Source organism: Eumetopias jubatus, unplaced genomic scaffold (assembly GCF_037043125.1).
Source record: "Eumetopias jubatus isolate StellerSeaLion01/CBP00866 unplaced genomic scaffold, mEumJub1_p1.0 scaffold_6, whole genome shotgun sequence".
In the NCBI taxonomy this organism is placed as follows: domain Eukaryota; kingdom Metazoa; phylum Chordata; class Mammalia; order Carnivora; family Otariidae; genus Eumetopias; species Eumetopias jubatus.
In genome coordinates, this window is record NW_028274812.1 from 55,036,699 (window position 1) to 55,054,107 (window position 17,409).

General features: G+C 42.9%; 1 long non-coding RNA gene across 2 annotated transcripts in view; it reads left to right on the plus strand.

Moving 5' to 3' along the window:
• Positions 1 to 2,773: 2,773 nt before the first annotated feature.
• The window catches only part of LOC148164077 (uncharacterized), a 42,963-nt gene continuing 28,327 nt past the window's right edge, over positions 2,774 to 17,409 (plus strand). The window contains exon 1 of one of the 2 annotated variants that reach the window (XR_015768326.1): positions 2,774 to 2,954. This is a non-coding gene — a long non-coding RNA (uncharacterized LOC148164077). The remainder of the gene's footprint in view (positions 2,955 to 17,409) is intronic. The other variant, XR_015768325.1, reaches the window with a different exon arrangement.

The window sequence follows — 17,409 nt, forward strand, 5'->3', positions numbered from 1 at the left end:
CGGCTCAGGTCATGATCCCAGGGTCCTGGGATCGAGCCCTGCATTGGGCTCCCTGCTTGGCAGGAAGCCTGCTTCTCCCTCTCCTACTCCCCCTGCTTGTGTTCCTGCTCTCGCTATCTCTCTCTCTCTGTCAAATAAACAAATAAAATCTTAAAAAAAAAAAGACCTGAGCTGAAATCAAGAGTTTGACACCCAACTTACTGAGCCACTCAAGTGCCCCAAATCTTAACTTTTAAAATTATTCCAATCTAGGGGCACTTGGGTAGCTCAGTCTGTTAAGCATCTGCCTTTGGCTCAGCTCATGATCCCAGGGTCCTGGGATCCTGCGTTGGGCTCCCTCTCAACTGGGAGCCTGCTTCTCCCTCTCCCTCTGCAGCTCCCCCTGCTTGGCACTCTTTCTCTCTCTGTCAAATAAATAAATAATATCTTTTTAAAAAAAACAAAAAACCGATTCCAATCTAAATCATGAAAACCACTTATCCTCCGATGAAGAATGTCATTTTCAATTGCAAGCTGTGTGTGCCATAGTCTGCGCAATGGGAATCATATAGAGTGACTTATCTTAGGATTTTTCCAATATTTGTATGTGGAAATAACACATTGATTCCACAAATAATTATTATTTTAAGATATCGTGGGTACATTGCGTTTGGATCAATGTTGGTCAGTCCCCCTTGAGTGAAATGCTGAGCAAAGAGCAGGGGTATAAATGCAGAAGTCTCACACTCACTGCAGTGGAGAAAGGCTGATATAAGGGCAGAGGGTGCTTTCACCACCAATGGGGCACAGCCTGCATTCCAGGGGCCCAGGGCACTGTGCCACCTTGTTTGCTCTTTAGACTTCTGTTTGTCTAAATTGATGATCATAAACAGCGAGGCAGAGACAGTTTTCTGACTAAGAAATCCCTTTGACATTCTAGCAATGACTCATGGAGCCACTTGATGCCCACAGAGTAGCCAGTGTCACCTCGTGGTGTTCTTGGCTTGTCGCACGTAATGCACGTAATTCACGTAAAACGTGGGAATCCAGTTCTTCCTGTGCCAGCCTGCACCCTGACAGGCTGCTTTCTTCTGTACTTAAAGTGAGATCTCAGGGCAGCTTCCATTTCTCCCAGGGCCCCTAGTCCTGGAGTTCTCCTGCCCCCGTTGCTCTCTCTCTCTGAATGCCCCCCACCCCCCTCTGACAGTCTGTCCTGTGCAGGGGTTTTCTCCAGTTGACCCCTTTTTGTTATCTTTTTGCTATATTATAGTTTTCCTGACAGTGGGATCCCTACTGAGATCCTGTTTCTCTTCTATTCTAACAGAATACAAGCAATAGTAAGTAAATACTTAAAGACACTTCTATATGATTAGCTGTGTGGTAATGAGAAGAGTTTTCTAAGATTCCTCCCTCCTTTCCTTCCTCTCTTCCCTCCCCTTCTGCCTCTCCTTTCTTGCCTGCTTTCCTCCCTTTTCCCCTTCCTTCCTTCCTTCCTTCCTTCCTTCCTTCCTTCCTTCCTTCCTTCCTTCTTCCTTCCTTCTTTCCTTCTACAAATACCTATTGCAATAAGAGACAGGCATCATGCTTGGTTTGGGGAGAGGGTAAGGAGGAAGGCCAGTGTGGCCCTTCTTATCATGGGTATGATGACTTAGGATGTTACCAGCAGTGCAGAGCCGGGGAAGGGTGTGCCATGGAACAGAGCATGAAGGCATTTATCTCATAATCAGAGATGAGTACTAGATGGAGAAAGCCTGGCTTCCTTCTTTACTTGGGGAAGTAGAGCTGGAGGAGGTGGGGTGGAGGTGGGGGTATGTGTCCAAAGGAGCAGCAGAGCTAGAGGCATTGCCAGACTCTGACTCCAGCATTTTAGAAGCCAGGGACGTTTTGGCAAGTTTTAACACCCCTAAGCCTCTGGGGCTTCATCTATAAAACAAAGGTTTTGTGAGGATTACATTAGTTATATGAAAATGCTTCTTAAACTCCTGTATAAATGTGAAGGATTTTATTGTATAGGCATGTCACATTTTTTTTTTCCCCTCTGAACAACTTGACCTGAATAGTTGGTACCTCCCCTCTGAGCATGAGATAATAGGTAGTAGGCCAGTTCTTTCTGAGTAGAAGTCAGAACTCTGTGCATTAGACACAGTACACCCTTGAAAACACATTTATTTCTACACTGAAGCAGTGTTTTGTTAAATGACACAGATCATGCCTGAATGAGATAATGAAGTTTCCAGTTCAAATCACACTTGGAAATTATTCGTAATGGAGAACATGGTCTCATGATGGTTTGAAAAAAATTTAAGGTCAAAACCTACTTTTCTGAAAAGATAGAGACCACCTTTCCCTCTGCCCTAAATCAACAAATTCAAACCAAAAGATGAATCCCTCCAAGGTCTGGGTCCCCTTTCTCACTTGTTGTTTTTTACCACAATTTAGGGGGCCGCACTGTGGCCAGGGTGCAGGGCCATGGCATCCCAGGTGTGATGCTTCAAAGTGACTCACCTTGGAAGGAGGCTGGAAAGGCCAAATACTCACCCTGGTTTCTCAGTTGGTTAAATGGGAGGATAGGTATTGACCTGATTAATAATTGCCCCCCCATTTTTGAGTAATAACATGAGATCTATAAAACCCTCCTGTTAAAACATGATGTTAACAAAGCCGGACATGACTGTTAAACAGGTTCCTGTGGGTGACAGTCACCATCTAGCACACGTCGCTTTCACTGGGAGCCACTCGTGGTGCCCTATGTTGAAAGTCTACTTCCCATTACATAAGAAGAGTGGCTCCTTCCCCAACTATGGCAGAGCTGTCAGTCAGACAGATCTCTTGTACCGGTCTATGAACTTTAGACTTTGCTTTCTCCACGGCTGCGGACTGGCTTTCTTTAGAGATGATTACAGCCTCCTTCCAGGATGTTTGAGATCCCATTTGCAGTTCACAGGCTCATTGGTTTTAAAGGTAATTTCTACAAGGTAATTCAATCAAATCATTTTCTTGGTTGAGTCATTTTTTGGTTTTCAAAAGTTGCAAATAGCAGAGCGATGCTTTCAGAGACTTGTTGAGTTACAAGGGCACGTTTGTCATATTTGACTGGTTTCCTGGTTGAAATGGAGACAATTATTGGGTGTTGATATTATAATCAGTGAAATATACTGACCACTGATAACATCTCCCTGACCTTTATGCAGCATGTAGCAGAGTCTATACCTACATGGAGGAGACCAGATGCAGGACAACATATCTGCTTCGATACCTTTGTCTTGGACAGTAAGCTGTGCATGTGGTGTTAATGTAGTTGAGTTTAGAAGAGTCTCTGAGCATTGATATTTTCATCTGCAAAATGAAAACAAGATGATCTTCAAGTCCCATCTAGGGTAACTACTCTGTGACTCTCTGAATTAGTGACAATCTTTTGGATTAACTGGAAATAGTAAACTCTGCTCTTATTTTTATCTTTGCTAATAACTTGCTAAATGATCTATGACTTCCTCATCTGGGTTTTGGGCTTGCCTTGTTGACTTGTGTGTGTCCTGCCCTCTGGCGTACGTTCTTCTCCCTTCACCCAGAGGCTCTAGACTATCAGAAGACCTGGGGAGGGGCTGTCTTTCTGTAAGGTTACCACGGGCTCCAGCTCAGAGGTCATTGGCTCAATGGAACCATGCTCCCATGGTTCAGGCACTGTTCAGGGTGACAGATTCCATTGGCCCATTTTCCCATCTACTTTTACTTTCTGGGGCCTGTAGTCATTTTAGTGTGAGACTCTTGGACTTAGGTGATCAGTTAAGATGACTGTCCCCAGCATAAGGCACAGGAAGCCTGGATCCAGAGCAGCAATTTAACAGACAACGAGAAGCCCCTTGGGAGTCAAGGGAAGTTTGGAGCATGGACTGAGAGTGAGGCTGAGGTTCTGAAGAGAGGTCCCACCCCAGGCCTGGGCTATCACAAATGGGTCAGGCCAGTGGGGTAGACAGGTACCTGCAATGGAATGATGCCCCAGGAAGGAGGACTGGCTCTCGATGGCCTTGGGCCAACCCAGGGGTGCATCAAAACCCAGGTGTCAGCATGACCTCCTCATGCTAGCCGGGAAGTCTAGCTGGTAAATTCATCAGTAAGGTAATGTTTAACCTTCTATTTCCAATTCTACTTATTTTGTTGAAATTATCCTCCACCTTCTTAGTTCTTACAGTCCAGCAGTGAAAGATGATGTCCCATGACATTTTAGATTTTCATGGCCCTTATATTTCACAACAGGGATCTCACCTCTGTCAATATTTTCATGTCCTAATAACTGTAATCAAAGCTTGAGTTGGTCATATGGTAATAAATAGTTGTGCATCTGGGACATGGCTCTGTAAAACGCAGAACAGGAAACTCCACATCATATGGAAAGTTGTACTTTTAGTTTCATAACTCAACTTTTGCCTAACAAAGATAGCTCTTATTGAAACTGAGCCCTTAAAGCATAAGAAATATATTTAAATATTTTGTGAAAATGATATCTTTATACAAAACATTTTCCTATATGTCATCTTTTTGGAGTATTACAGTGATTCTCTGAGGTAAGCAGAGAGGTAATTATTATAACTAATTTATAAAAGAGGAAACTGGATTTCAGGGAAATTAAGTGACTTTGTTTGTGTCTTACAATTAGTAAACACATCATAACTGGATCCCGAGGTTTTTGCCTCTAAATCCATGGCTTTTCCGCTCTCCAGCTGCTGCCTCTGTGTGGCATGGTGTGCGTGTGTGTGTGTGTGTGTGTGTGTGTGTGTGTGTGTATAATAAAACATATGTATGCCAGTGCATAGAAGCAAAGTTTATTTTGTCTAAAAATTGTAAGAAAACTTCTTGGTTTGGAAAATGACAAATGTTTGCCTATGTAATCTGAATGGTACCTAAGTAAAAGTAAGACACTTTCTGAAAACTTATAATAGAAAAATTCCATTCTATTAAGGGGATAGCAGTACAAATAATTTTATAAGCTTATTTTTATTTCTGGATGTATGGCCTCTAATAAAATTGTATTTTTGGGGAGCCTGGGTGGCTCAGTTTGTTCAGTGTCTGATTCTTGATTTTGGCTCAGGTCATGATCTCAGTGTTGTGAGTGAGATTGAGCCCCCTGTCCAGCGTGGAGTCTGCTTAAGATTCTCTCTCTTCCTCTCCCTCTATTCCTCCTTGCCACTCTCTCTCTCTCTCAAAAAATAAATAAAATAAAATAAAATAAAATAAAATAAAATAAAATAACAATGGTATTTTGATGAACTGATTATAAGAAAATGTCTCTAATGAATGACACTTGTACAGGAAATGTTTCCACTAATTGTTTTTTGGGTTTTTAAAAAGATTTTATTTATTTATTTAAGAGAGGGAGAGAGAGCATGAGCGAGCATGAGCAGGGGGAGGGGCAGATGGACAAGCAGACTCCCTGCTGGGTGCAGAGCCCCATGCAGGGCTGATGTGGGGCTCAATCCCAGGACCCTGAGATCATGACCTGAGCCAAAGTCAGAAGCTTAACCCACTGAGCCACCCAGGCACTTCTCCTCTAATTGTTAAATACCTATCAGCTATTCCATATATCTAAAATATGCTAAAGAAGACTCACAATTTCACAACTCTATTATTTTGCTACTGCTAGCAAATATTTATATAGTTTCATCAGGTTTCATATTTCACCTAAACCATCCCCTCTCTGTCTTTTGTTGTTACATTATCAAAACCACCACAAAGCCAATAGAACACACTACACAGGTTAATGGCTTGGATAATGGCTCCCATGAGGTAGGATGTATGCATGCCACCTCCCCCCTTGCGCTCATTAAGATCAAGGCTTCCCCTCTTTAACTTTCCAATCTACTCCAGAAAGGATGAGTGTTACCTTTCTTTACTTTCTTTTTTTGGTGTTATTTTTTTGTTGGTTTGTTTTTGGGTTTTTTTGTTGTTGTTGTTGATTGGTAATTTATTAGAAATATACCAGAAGCAAAATACATGTTAATTCAACTTTACTGCCCTCTAAAATTTGTTACACAGTCTTAAATATTTAACCAGTTTTAAATACTTTGAATGTTCAAAATGTTTGAAGACTTTTGTAAAACTTTGCAGGGGGATGGAAACTATGGCATGTCTATTAGGAAAATATTATTCTTGTTTACAAAGAAGGGGTACTACTCACTTCAGTAGAAAAAAATGACTTTGAAATGCCTGACATGTTTCAAATGCTTATTTTGTGAGCACAGGTTTAAAAAAAAAAAATTAGGTGCCATTTTTATGAGACCTCCTGACCTTATTTTGATCAAGTTTTTACAAAATAAAAATACAATTTTTAGAAACATAAACACATCAAAACTTGAACTTTACAGTATTTCAAGGAAAGTACCGGATATATTAGACAGCTGAACATTGAGTCTTTTAACACAAGAGCAGGGTTGGCTTGACCTATGTGGGAAGTGCTCTTTGTTTACTATCCCTTCCTACTGAATTCTGGCTTACTTTTTCCTTTAATACCAAATTTTCATGTTAGGAAATAAGCCACAGAATGTTATTACTTCTCTTTTTCTCATCCTCAGGAAACCAGAAGTCTTTATGTGATCATTTCTTTCAGACAGTCCAGACTCCATTTTCTGTCTGCTCCTTTGCTTCTCCTCATATGAATCTTAATGCCAGTTTTAGCATTAACATTTCTTTTGTTCTTTGAGTGTACTTTGAAAATCCCTATTTGTGTGCCCTTGCTCATGTTATTCCCACATCTGAAATGTCTTCCCCCTTTCCATTTTACTATTGGAAGCCCTCTCTTTCAGACCCACGTCAAATCTCATTTTCTTTGTGACATTTCCTCAGGGTAGGTGTTCCCTCAGCACTCCTGCTCAGCTCATCTCTAAATCACTATTTTGTCAGTCAGCATTCATTATTCACTTTTCAATTTTTAGGACACAAAGATAAAGGTAGGTAGAGATGTCTTAAGGAGCCTATAATTTAATAGGAATGGTAGCCTATGTTTTACAAAGTAAGAATACCCCATGAGCAATGAAGGACAGAGAGATTCCAAGTGAGAGGGAGCATTTAATACATGAAAAAGCCCCTAGGGTAGGACTTGGTGCATACCAGTTGTCCAAGTAATTATTAGACCCTTTCTGTGTGGCTGAGGAAGGGGAACAGGAATCAGGCAAGACCTCACGGAAGAGGTGGCCTTCTGCCTGGCTCAAATAGGTGAAACCTGGGGGAGTGGAGAGGAGGAACTTGGTCTAGGCCAGCAAGTCTCAGACATTTTTGTTTCAGGACTCTTTAACCTCTTAACAGATATTGAGCGCACCCAAAAGCTTTTGTTTATGTGGATTGTATATGTAACTTATCTGAAATTAAAACTGAGAAAATAGATTTTTAAACTGAACATTCATTTAAAAATAATGATAAACTTACTGCATTTTAATATTGCTAACATTGCTAACAAGGGTAGGCAAAATTTTCAAAACCAAAATATTTAACGAGACAAGTGACACTTTTTTCCAATCTCTTTAATTTCTGGCTTAATAAAAGAAAGCTAGATTCCTTGTCTGCTCTGCATTCAATTTGTTGCAATATCACAGATATTCTTCTAGAAAATTCCATCATACACTCATGAGAAATGTGAGTGAAAAAAGCAAGTAACATCTTAGTATTATTATGGAAAGAGTTTTTCCCTGGTGAGCTCCCTCAGAGAGACTCAAGGTCCCCCAGAGGTCCCTGGACCATACTTTGAGAACCACTAGTTTATTCTATACATGGCTATGGGCAGAGATTGCGATGGGTGATTAATAAAATGAATGGCTGATGTTGATTTTGATGATGATGATGATGATGGTATATATGTGTGTGTTCACATTTAAAGCTTTATATATGCACACATATACATATATGTGCCTATCTATCGTTAGTTTTGGGGGTGCTAAAAGTCCAAGCACTATAATGCTGTTAAATCATAGAGCTGACTCTTAATGATTTGCCTAGAGGTAGTAACAGAGGCAGTGTTAGTAATAAAGCTAATTACTCTTTCTACAAAAGAAATTAGTCAGAAAAGGAAATCCATGTGCACAGACAGGATGGCAAACTGTGCAAATGTTAAATTCCTAGGGCTTTTGGTACCACTTTATCATGTCTCCTTCCTGCCCTGGTGACAGATGGCAGGTGTGGTCACATTTGCACATGAATCAAGCCTCCTTGGAAACCCAAGCCTTGAAATCTGCCATAGGAAGTCCATACTCTTTAGCAATTTTTCAAGAGAATTGCATCAGGAAGAGCTTAGCAGGTTCTTTTGGAAATCAGTTTTAATGGTGCATACTCAGGGCTCAGAGAGAAAAGTAGAATGTGCCCCCAGCCCCCGATTCCTCTTTCAGAACATGTCCTTGGGAGGCATGTCAAAACAAGGCAGGTCTCACGTTACCTTCCTCCAGAGGAAGCCTTGACCAGACTTGATTTGCTTCAACTTATACATTGAAGATGGAGGTTAGCTACAAAGAAAGTTTAAAAATTCTTTGGCATTTAAACTAAGAATGTATATGTTTCATGTGTTTTATTTCTATTTTGTAGATGGAAAGAACGGGTGAGTACAGATTGAAACAATCAGATACATTGAAGGAAACACCATAAATTTACACAATTTTCAAGGAGTTCAGGGGTTGTCTGATGAGTCCAACACTCTATTTTACAGAGGACTCCGAGACCAGGGAAGTTAAAGTACTTGCCTAAAGACTGTGGGTTTTCTGTTTGTGCGTCTCTGAGCTGAAGGTTGTTTGTGTCCCATACAGTGCACCAGTGAGTGGTTGAGTTTAGGCTTTTTAAGAACCCAGGCATTATCTTCTTTAGGAGCTGCACCATTTCCTGTATTGACAGCTTGTGCATAAAATGAGGTATTGGGGACATGGTCTCTGGCACCAAATGAGTGAAAAGAGTCTTTTTGTTTTGCTCTTAAAGGGGCCACCATGCTTCTCAGTGAGGCTTTGAACAAGTCATCCAATAGACAGGGACTCCAGGCAGGTGATTCTCCACCCTGGCTGCCCATTGCAACCAGCTGGGTTGGGTTACAAAATCCGAAGTCTCTGGCCCCCCAAAACCAGATCAACTAAATCAGAATGACAGTGGGAGAGAGCATCACATGAGCATCGCACCAGGTCATTCTCATACACATTAGCGTGGAAGGTTTTGCTCCGGAGTCGGCCTGTGGCTGCTCTTGGAACCTTGCTCCCCTCTTGCTCTGAAGATGGACTTATGCTGCCCACTTACACCCTAGAGAAGAGGCAGCATCCCTCACAGGTCTTGCTACAAAATTTCAAGGAGGACTGGTTGATTTTGTTGGCGAGGGAATGTACAGCCCACTGAGGCCAGTGACCACCACCTCTTGCTTTGCGAAGGACAAGTAACTCTATGACATATAGCTTCCTGCTTGTCTGCACGCTGCCCACCACATCGCACGTCTGGTCTTCCATGAGCAAAAGTTTCACTACTGAAATCAGTGGGTGACCTTTCTCGTTTTTCATACACCCGGAAGAAGAGACAGTTTGCTATCGAGTAGGTTTGCTATCGAGTTTAAAACTTCTGCAAGACGAGAGCATCTCGAAATGGAAGCCCGAATGGGGAGCATTTCTCCATGCCTTTGTGTTTTTCACCATTTGCTGCCAGTCGAGATGGTTTATTTTGTGAATGTTTTCAATGTCTCTGTAACGCGCTGAAGAGATGGACTCACAGACTATCCAAACTGTGGTCAGGGAAACCATTCCTTTCTCCCCACTTTTATCCAAAGATGTTGGCATCGTGCAAGCAACGAGGAGATTCCAAACTGTAATGCTCACAGTGTTGGCTCCTCCCTGTAGGGCTTAGGACATGAGGCCTGTCATGGCAATGCGCTAGGGAGTGGGAGCTGAATCTAATCACCATCTGGAAAAGCCTAGTAGGAGAAAAGAGAAGGAACAGAAAACCCTGAGGCAGGAAGGAGAAGCTGGGCAGTCAGCAGGCAGCCAGCTCTGGCTTCTTCTCCCCATCTCGGGCTCCTCCTGCCTGCCTCCTCCCACCCTGGCCCCATTGCTCCCTGGCCCAGGCGGGAGCTCCAGTAGCCCCAGCATACAGGGGCAGGTGCTCTGCTCCTGGCTGCCCAAGGCATTTGAATTATTCGAGGGAGGAAAAAGAAAACTCAGTCACCGCCCCCCTCTCCCCTCCAGAGAATCCAGTCCAGGGGCTCCCATGCGAAAAATCATGAATTAAATATTGATGTAATAAATTCCATTTCAGGAAGTAGTTTAATTAGCAAAAACTGTAATTCTGTTGTATGAGTATGTTTGCTCATGATTGTTAAACTGAGTGTATCAAATTCATAGATATATTTGTATGTTTTGACAGTATTTCATTATGAATGATCAATTTATTTTGTTCAGATTCGTAGGAGATACCTTTACAAGTTTAGAAAATTGTGTGGAAGAAAGAAAAATGATAAAAATCTACCAATTATCTTTCTCCCCCTGCATATTAGAAGACCACCATTATCTATTTCAGTGGAAAATCACCTCAGTTGTACTTTTGAAGCAAACTTTGAGAATTTCTGGTATAGTGGATGAACTGTTAGACTCTAAGAAAAACCATACACCGTCTCAAGTTGAGATTCTGGTCAGTGCTCTGTTCCTGACAAGCCCTGTGGCTTTCAACCAAGTCTCAGCCCCCATTCCTCTGTGAAAACTGATGTTCGCACTGCTGGGCGCCCAACACGCTATGATTCAAGCTAAGTTGTCAGTGGCTTGGAGGGAGGCGAGAACTTTAATTATAAAGAAAATCTCCCAGCAGACATTATTTGATGATAGCAGAATGGAAACCAGCCAGCAGAAAGGCAAATCGTGTGCTCACCAAGAGCCAGAGCAACCGTCTCTAGGAGCTGATTTTTTTTTTTACTGAAGCACCTGAGGAAAGAGTCTGAATTTCAGGCTTGAAGGGGAAGAGACAGGCGTGAGAGGACCCCATACATGGAGGAAACAAAACTCAAGTGGCGAGAGAGGGAAGAACAAGAGCAGAAGAGGAAGTTCCTCGTTGTCTTGTCAGTTTTGATTCCTTCCTCTACAGAGACCCAAGAGAAAAGAAAGAAGGTGCAAGCTAGCAGGGGAAGGGAGAACTTTGCAGGTCGGGAAGGGCAAGGGGCCTGAAGAACAAGACATGTATACAGGCGCCAGGAGGGAGAGAGCAGAGCCTCATATTGAAATGCCGGGACTGATTAATTCACTCGAGGGTCTTCCAGGAAAATGACTGAAATAAGAATGACTGATAACACTGGCACAAAGATGAGGGTGCTGGGGGGGGCGGGGCAAGAGCTTGGATTGTGTCCACGACGGATTTGGGATTCCAGCCCCAACGTCAGCGTTGAAGAACTGTGAGGCAGAAGGTCAGATTGTTAAAACAGCTCAGCTTCCTCATCAGCAAAATGGTGAGATTAGTAACTTCTCATAGATTTCCTATGCAAAGGACCTATCAAGATTCTTGCCACAGAGTGAGCATTCCACAAAGAGTTCTTGTCATCTTGTTTTGAGTGAAATGGGGATTGGGGAGGGGATTTAAGAGCTGAGCATACCTGTGGGGCAGGAATCAGAATAGTTCCATGTGGCTCCATCTGGGATTGTGAGGTAGGAACTTGGGGAATGCATGTTAAGATAAACCACTCAGTTATTCTGTGTGTGGGGTGGGGGAGCTGACTGGCTCGGTTCAGAATGCAGCCACCAGCAGAGACCCTGCAGTAGGACACAGCCCTCCTGCTGCCATGGGGACAAGTAGAGAGGGAGATGTGAGGCCAAACCCCCAGAGGCAGGCCATGAAAAGCCGGCTGTGAAGAAGCAGGTACAGTGGCTATGGGGCTGACCCAAACCCCCATTGGCCATCTCAGAGCTCACAAGAACTGGTTGCAAAACAATAAAGAGAAATAGGGAGGACAGTGAAAGGAAGAATCCAGGAGAAAGATCAGGGTAGGCAGAAAATGAATATAGAAATAAACATGGGGGGAAAGTGAAATCAGCACCTTCTTTCTCTTATTAAAGGGTGATTTATGGACTAAGAGAACAAGAGTTGAAGATAGTGGTGTGTGAAAACACTCAGCTGTGACTCTCTTTGGAAGAGTCCTGTAGGCAGTCTGAGTAGGAGTCCCTGGGGGTGAGAGCGCAGGTGCCTCCCTTCAGCATGTGGTGGTAACAGCTCCAGTGAGACCCAAGGACACTGGGTCTGGGTCCAGTTTCCTATCAGCCTTTAACTGGCTCCATGACTTGCCTACAGTCACTTCACCTCTCTGGGCCGTAGCTCGAGCTGGGCAATGAAGGAGTTGGACCAGAATATCAATTCTAAGCTTTTAAACAAATCCCCACCTCCTTTTGAACAACGTAAGAATCTTGTGCTGCTCTCCTTTCCCCGGTGTGGACAAATGGTCCTTTTCAATAACTCCCAGCCCTGGCTGAGAACCCCCAAGCAAATCATTACCCAGGCTCCTCCCGAGGCTGATGTCTGGCTGCTCTATGAGTGGAGAAGGACAAATATGTGTTCCCAAGACAGTAATAAAAGAAAGACAGGGTGGAAAGGAAGGTGGAGGGGCTCAGCACAGGTTCTGACGTAGATGCTGCCCTGGAAGAGATTGCCTAGTGACCAGAAACTCAGGTGAGGATGGTAACAGTCAAACTCAGGTCTCACAGCTCGTGAGCTGTAGGAATGCAGCCTGGGAAGCCTGGAGCAGGAGATGACCCCTTTCGTGTGGCTAATTCCACCAGGAGACTCTCTGGGGCGGCTTCATGCTGCTCTCCAGCTCCAAGGAAGTAAGGTCATGGAAGGTCTGGCTCTGGGTTGCCCTGGATATTACAAATCAGTATTGTTGCCAGACTATGCAAAAGGAAGCCCGGACAATCTATGACCAGCCCCTCCGCCCTTTAATCGGTGGTGATTCAAGCCTCAGCTACATCCTATTTTAACTTCTTTTGGAAAATTTCTGCCCCTTCATCCTACTACACATATGCAGCTCAATCAATTCTTGTGAAATGGGGGTGAAAGCATAAGGGGGTAATGCTGCCTAATGGTTAAAAAACAAAACCAAACTGGGTCTGGAGCTGCACAGGCTCAGTGTACATACAAGCTTACTAGCTGTGTGTCCTTGGCAAGCTACTTAACCTCTCTGTGCCTCATTTCCTCAGCTGTAAAATGTGGTTAATAATCCTCTCAACCTCCCAGGATTGTGACAATAAGGGAGTTAATAAGTGTGAGATACTTAGAAGAGTGCTTGGCACAGAGTAAGCACTACACAGTGTATTATTAGCTGTTAGTATTTTCTAATTTCTCACATTTTTTCCCTAAATGTGAGGAATTTTCCCTTTTATTATTTCCTCTCTCAGTACTTTAAAAACTTTTTTAATTTAAAATTTTTTGGGGGGCAAAGGGTAAAAGCCAGGAGCGCACAATAAAGCAACTATGGAATCAGTAGTAACAAACCTGAGAAATTTTCACTCTTCCTCTTTCCTCTTATTCCTGCTATAACTTTTTTTTTTTTTTAAGATTTTATTTATTTATTTCAGAGAAAGAGAGATGAGAGACAGCACGAGAGGGAAGAGGGTCAGAGGGAGAAGCAGACTCCCCGCTGAGCAGGGAGCCTGATGTGGGACTCGATCCCGGGACTCCAGGATCATGACCTGAGCCGAAGGCAGTCGCCCAACCAACTGAGCCACCCAGGCACCCCCTGCTATAACTTTTTTTAATATGTTTTATTTATTTATTCACAAGAGTCAGAGAGAGAGAGAGAGAGGCAGAGGGAGAAGCAGGCTCCCCGCCTAGCAGGGAGCCCGATGCGGGACTCGATCCCAGGACTCTGGGATCATGACCTGAGCCGAAGGCAGACGCTTAACCATCTGAGCCACCCAGGTGCCCCCCTGCTATAATTTAAAAAAAGACTATTGGCCGTTATTTTCTAATCACTCCTATAGGTAATTACATCACCTGTAATTAATAGACTTCCACACCCCCCCCGCCCCCCAAGGAGTGCTAGTGAACTTAATAGAAACAGGATTTGGGAGAAGACCAGGTAGGGGCCTCTCCTTGCCCAGGTCTCTGTCTTCTTCCTGACCTACCTTCACTTCTGCAGGGAATTTAAAGCCACAAACACCCTTGATTTTTCAAGTTCAGGTTTAAATTTGATGCTAATTTTCAGATACAGTTTCTTAATCTAATTAACATATAATGGAGAAGGAATATGGTGAGTTCTTCGTTGTTCTGAGCAGAAAGAGAAGCCATAGCAAAGAAAACCCACTTTTCAGGGATTACAAATCTTTATATAGATTTGGAAGGTATCTGGAGGACAAAAGCTTAAAAGGTGAATGGAACGAACATTTCTATGTTCATAGGGCTTTGTTTGGCAATAGAGTATTCTAGGTTGGAAAGGAGGTGGGGGAAGTAAAGCAATACATATTATCTTTAATTGTAATTGTGTTCTATTCTGTATCTGCTAATGAGAAAGTATTGGGGAAAGCTTTTCCAATGAGATAGCCTAAAAGATAATCCCAGGATTTAAAATTCAAGCCGAGGAGGCAAAATGCTTTTACCAAGGTATTTGTGTATATGTGAGTGTGTTTTTGTTTTTTGGCTTTTGTTTGTTTGTTTGTTCATTTCATAGCATCAAGGGTTTTTTGGTTTTTTTTTTCCCTATCAAATCACAAATACTTCCTGGCTGGGTCCTTTCAACTTTGCGATTGCACTTAACCTTATGCACCCAGACCCAAAAGTCCTTTAATCAAGGGAAAGTCACCGAACCACACCCCAGAACAGGAAAAATAAAAGACATATTACTGTGTGAGCCACTTTCTTTCAGGCAATGTGCCTGTTGTGATAAATTATTTCATTTATTCATCATGAGCTGGAGACAGTCATAATACCTTATTTACAGGAAGTTCTCTCATATATGGGCTTTGCTAGCTTAACTGAACTTAACACTGACTCCTATCACTCAGAACCCCACCTATAATTACTTTCCTTCCTTCTTACCTGACCGGGTGAAGGGGTTAGGCTGGCGGCCCTCTGAAGACAATGTGCTCTTCTTGAGGATTTCTGCCGCTCAAAAACAGGTGGGAGAAGTGGCATAAACATACCTTGGCAGTGCAGGAAATTTCTTGTGGCTTCTGTATACTCTTGGCTACCTGTAGTATAGTGCTGACCCTGAGCTATTTACCTGGCTCCTCACTGGATTGTGAGCCCCTGGAAACTTGGGTCCATATCTTAATTCACCTTTTATAGACTCACTGCCTGTAATGTTATTTGAACTTACTAAATTATTATATTAGGAATCTTCTAAATCCCTTTTCCTTCTGCCAAAGAACTTAAGAGATACTCAACGGATAGTCTTGTGGAATTAATGCATGTTTTTGAATTGTATGGGCTTTGCTACCGAGAAGCTAGATGTCAGACCAGGCACACCTTGATGACATGGTGGAGATGATTAATCTCCAAACCAGGGGCAGGGGTGGGTGAGGAGAGAGCATTTGTGGAGTCATTGGGTGATAGAGGCCTCCCCAGCAGGAGGGTTTACCCAGATTCCCTCTTATCCCTGTTTGTGTAATTCCCCCCTCTGACTTTGCAGGAACCCAGACAGTTGTCTGGCATCATCCATGTCTGTTACACAACCAGAATGTGTTTTCTTGCAAGCTTTTGACTTCCCTTAGCAGACAGGATTTTTGCTTGAGTGCCAGCTTGGAGATCCCCAGCACCAAGATGAAGAAGCGGGAACCCCGAGTAGTTGTCCTGCCCTAGTTCGGACAGGGTCCTGGCCTATGGGTGAGAATTGGCTCTGTTCACATCTGCCTTACCAGTAGTCAGCTTGGCCTACTGCACCTCTTTGTTTTTTGGAGAAGTCTTTGCTATTGAACTAAAGATGTGGGATCCCCAGTCAGAAGGAACAGTTTATCATGAATCAACTTATTCCATCACGTAGCCCATAGGGAGAAGGCTGGGTGGGATGCACAGTTCCATGTTGGAGCCTAAGCGTCTTCTTCAACAAAGGATGAGTTTAAGGGTGACCACAGGAGAACAATACTTCCTTTGTTGTGGAAAGCCTCCTCTAATTTTTCTCCTGGTTGTGGTTGCTGCTAAGGCTATTTGTTCATGCAAGTGTTTATGGCATGCCTTTGCACTTTGTCAGGGGAAACTGGCCTTCCATCCTGCCATTTTGCAACATGACTTCTGACTGTATCTCACTGATCCTAATAATAGACATTGTGGCAACCACCTGTACTTAAGGTCATTGCCTCATGGGTTTCACTCTAATGCTATCCTTCCTGGTGTCCTAGTCATAGATCTGAATAGGCACACCCCTTCCTAAGTACATGCAAATATGTCATTAGAAACAAAACAAAACAACTTGCTTCTTCATGAAAAGCTCGTGACTGGCACTCCACCAAGTATAATGTTGGCAAACCTGTTGTTCATCTTCCCTCACCGTGAGTTTGGTAGATGCACACTACCTGAATCACCAGGCAATCTGAAGGAAAGTATTTTCTGTTATTGTATAGCTTACACATGAGATGTTCAGTGAGTGGATACTTACATCAACTGGACTCAGTCACATGGACTATAATTTCGGCAATCCAGCCCTACAGGTCATTGACACATGTCTCTTTCAGGCTGGGTACCTATTTACACAGCTGATACCTGATTTGTAACACACACTATACTCCTGAATAATAGAAATGAAGATGAGGAAAGTCCAAAGCAATACTGAACCAAGAACACTCTGGGATGCTTGGCTATGAGCATTGCATTTCCTTCTCTTTTTGTTACTTTCCTGATCCAAGTTGCTTAATCTCTTTTGGTTTAGTTGGCTCATCCATAAAATGGGGCTATAACAATACATTACCTGCCTCAAGACAGCCTGCTTGATAATGATCTTTTAAGATGCCTTAAGATCTCATTCTGAATCACACTGTTATGTCACCAGTACAGAATTTCCTTGTAGGTTTGTTTTTGAACTGATTCAAATGAATGGATCTTTCACTGACACTGAGATTAAGTGCAATTGAACACAAGCAGCCCCTACCTTTCTTATCCCTCAGTCTTGCTCCTATTCAGTAACAGATCAGTTGGCTTAGGATGGTTATATATTACAAATGAGGAGTCATCAGATGAACTCTCATGTCAAAATTATGAGGTTTAAAATTTTTTCCTGTAACCTAAATTAGATGGGCTTAACCAATTCAGAGTGATCTTACCATGGTCCAAATTATTGTGCAGGTTAGTGGAAGTCACAGTCGTTCTCTTCGTGCTGGGTTCCAATGTACAGGAGTGGAGAACTTCAAACCACACTGTTCACCCTTCGTGTGTCAGTTTAGAGTTAAATAACTGTCTAATTGTAAGTGGCTTTTAGCCCAGCTGGGTAAGTGGCCTTAAGAGATTTTTAGAGATGAAACTTTGAAA